Source organism: Drosophila ficusphila, unplaced genomic scaffold, assembly GCF_018152265.1.
Source record: "Drosophila ficusphila isolate 14025-0441.05 unplaced genomic scaffold, ASM1815226v1 contig_286, whole genome shotgun sequence".
Taxonomy (NCBI): Eukaryota; Metazoa; Arthropoda; class Insecta; order Diptera; family Drosophilidae; genus Drosophila; species Drosophila ficusphila.
Window position 1 is genome coordinate 3,229,645 of NW_025064189.1, and position 3,770 is coordinate 3,233,414.

The following is a 3,770-nucleotide window of genomic DNA, read 5'->3' on the forward strand; positions in this document are numbered from 1 at the left end:
CAAAAAAAGAGATACAAGTAAGAAAGCGACAGAAAAAACACAATTTAAATCAAAATATGTTTTATGACTTTATCAACATTTTTACCACTTGAAAAAAACTTATACTAATCCAGTTATCCTGATCATATACAGAATAATGCCAATGTATGATATGGTTATCGAAAAAAACGGGGCTTTCATCCGTATTACTTTTTTGTGGTGTTAACTCTTTTTATAACCTACCGAATGACAGAGATATCCCATTTTAATCTTATATATATTCGTTCGGATAATTAATTATTTTATTTTATATTATTTTGTAATAACTTTATTCTATTTTCCCTTATCTTTATATTACAAGTTTTTAGGTGCTGAGTAAAGCCACTAATGTAACTCAAATAATCAACTTTTTTTTCAGTGCACTCATACAGGAGGGCACGTATACACTGGCAGACAATGTCAGTGAGCCGTCAACATTTCAACTTGTCATGCGAGCGGCAAAAGCGTGGAAGGGAGTGGCACGGCGAAGGGCGGAGGGCGGAGGAGGGAAAAGGGCAAAGGTGGGCGGGGTCGTGCCGTAAAGTCGAAGACGTTGCCCCGGGCTGCCACAGGGCCTACCTTCAATTTGTCCGTGTGCCCTGCCATGCGATAACCATGAAGGTAGGAAGGCAGAAGGTAGAAGGTAGAAACCCAAGCCCAACCACAACATCAGCTTTTTGTTGCATACTTTGCTGCGTTCGCGGAGAACGTATTATTTCAGTTACGTTTTGCGGAAATGCAACTGAAAACTTGCAATTTGTTTGACGTTTCGCTATTTTTTCGTATGAATTTATAATGCCCTCGACTTCAACACCTGTCGTTCACCGTTTGTTCGCTGGTTCGTTTTGTTTGTTTGTTTGTTTGGCTTGGGTTTGGTTTGGTTGGGTTCGCCAGGAGTTTGGTTTCTGGTCGCTGTTGATTTATAATGCAAGCGATCCTGCTCCGTTCTGCCCTGTGGTTTATTGATATATCAGCGGTGGCATCGTGATTAGGCGAAAAGTCAGGAAATACATAAGCCCACGTTTCGCAGCGAATGTGTGTGTGTGGAGGTGTGTGTGTGTACACACATGCGTGTGTATTTATGTTATGCCGCCGCAGTAACACACAAAAGGTAGCAACTTTTAATTGAAAAACTTGGGCACTTACAACTTGCAAGGCGGCGGTTGTACCACCCACCACCCACCACCCACTCACAAATCCCCTCGCCACTCTATTAGCAGTTGCAAGCGTAGGTGTAACGGTGGGCGTGGCAGAGTGGCAAGTGGCAATACTGGCATTGTCGCCGGCATTACTCAAGTTGTTAGCAATGTTTACAAACACAATAAGCAAATACACCAGCGATAGCGGCTCCGCCAACAAGTGCACCGAGCAAAAAGTTTCCCAAGCTGCGATATTTTCTGCGAGCTCGTAAACAAAACACTTAAAAAACAGCGAGCTAATTAGGCAATTAAGTCAGGGATTAACGCTTTTCAATCTATAAGTAACCAATACCTTTAATAAGAAATATATATGTTTTAATTGTGTACAGGAAATGTAAAATAAATATACAAAGGTTTGATCAAATAAATACTATTTATCAAAACTATAACAAATTATTCATTACAATAAATTGCGGAATAGAAAGATTTTATTAATGTCAATAAGAACAAATTCCAAAAAAAAATATGTTGAAAAATATTTTTTAAAGGTTAAAGCTTAAAATTTGTATATCCCTTTTCATTTTACCAAGTTCTTATCTTAGTAAAATATGAATATAAAATGAATATGAAAAAGATTTTGATAGTAAGAAAATGAAGTCTTTGATATTGAACAATAAAAATGTTGGCAGTGTCCTTCTTGGTTGTTAGTGAACAGGTTTGGTTGACTTAAAGACGGCATCGTCAACATGGCTCCTGTTTACATAGAAAGTTTTTCCGCCCTCCCTTACTTTTTCCTCGGCCGACTGATAGTTAAACAGCTCTAAGCAAAGTCTGGAAGGGAAACGTGCGATAAGTTTTCCATTTTGCTGCTGCTCAAATATTTACCAGCTCGGCAATCGGCGTTTACCACCTGCAGGTGCAGGTGCAGATGCAATCGGACTGACAGCGATTACACATCTTCTGCTAATTAAACTACACAGGATCATCGAAATAAAACAATCAAATCGAAATGCTAAAATGCTTAACTTTTAATTAGCAGTCGACGGCGTAGAGCAGCAGTCAAATACATAATTAAAATTATGATTTGGCTTTTTGGCTACACTAATCTATTTTGGGCGAATTGTAATTGGCAGACGGAAATTTCATATGCAAATTGTATTAGGTATCAAGGGAGGCGGTCGCCTCCCTGGTTTCCCTGGTTGAAGTGGGTAGTTTTGGGCCTGGCCAGCTAACCGCAGCGATTATGGGGCGACGAAGGGCAGTCGCTGCAGTGGAAGGCAATCCAGTTGCCCTGGCCAATTTCTGGTAACGCCACCCAAAAGCCACACGGCAAAGGCCTTCGCATATCGGTATATCATGCAACCCATAAGCCTATTAATAGCCCCTGTCTGCGATCGGACAAGCAATTAAAATTGACTGCACTTTTGAGCGGATGCCCTCTAGCCATATGGACCATCCTACCATCTACACCTACCTTTTTCCCGTTTTACCCACTTTTTCGCTTCCCGCTTCCGCGTTTCCCCGGAAAATTGTTCAATTGGGCGTAAATGTGTCGGCGTCATCGCCACGTGCACGTGCCCCTGATACTTTCGTACTTTCCACAGGCCGGCAAACTGGCAATTATTTAGGACCATATGGGCGCGCCTGCAAAACATAAATTTCTCCCAGCGAATGTCTTGCAATTTGGGCCTATGTGCGGCAGGTTGTTGTTGTCATCTGACAGGATAGACTTTGATTTGCTGTCATGAATATGAAAAAGGGTGTCACCTCGCATCAAGTATACGCCACGTGTCAAGTATGAATAGTTGGGTGCTAAAATGGTTGGCAAATAATAATTATTAAAAAATAAATTGTTCTATGGTAATTAAGTTCAAAGGTGGCTTATGATTTTAACAATAAAGTGTTTCCATTTAGGAAAAAGCTTTGCAGAAGAAGTTTAATTCAAAAAAAGTGGCTAAAGCTTTAAAGTTTTTCCTTATGATATTGCAAATAAAGTCCAGAGAAAAGCTCTTCCTGTGCAGAAACCAAATTAATGTCCTTACTGGCTAAAAGCGTAAATACAAAATATTTTTAAACTAAGCCATAAACAATCCTCATGAGCCTTAAATTCTGAGTGCTAGTATTAATTAAATGAAAGGTATTTATAACTTGCTAAAGAGAGTTTTAAATTTTTTGTCTCTTTAAAAAGATTGAAAATTAGGAAATATTAAGCTTAAAAGTTTCTGCCCGTTTTCGGAAATCAGTAAATAAAGAAAGCACACTGTAAGCTAAGTTTTTTTAGGCAGGAAATGTATGAGCCGTTACAAATATTTCAAATTCCACAGTTGGAACTACTAGTTCCACGTGAACTTAAACGAGCAGGACAATGTAGCTTTTATCCTTCCAAAAATATAAGCTTTAGCGTTGCTTCTACTTCCTTAAAAGCTACAAAGCTTAAGGACCTTCAGGTTCCTTGCAATTCTCACCAAGCTTTTACCCAAAATTCGAACCCAAAAAACTCACTTAAAGTTATGTTTCAAATTTTATTTAATCGTAATTCAATCGTTTGCAATATACGTAATATGTAAATAAACAATGCAAATCCAAAGCATTAAAAAGTTAGCTTTTAAGGTT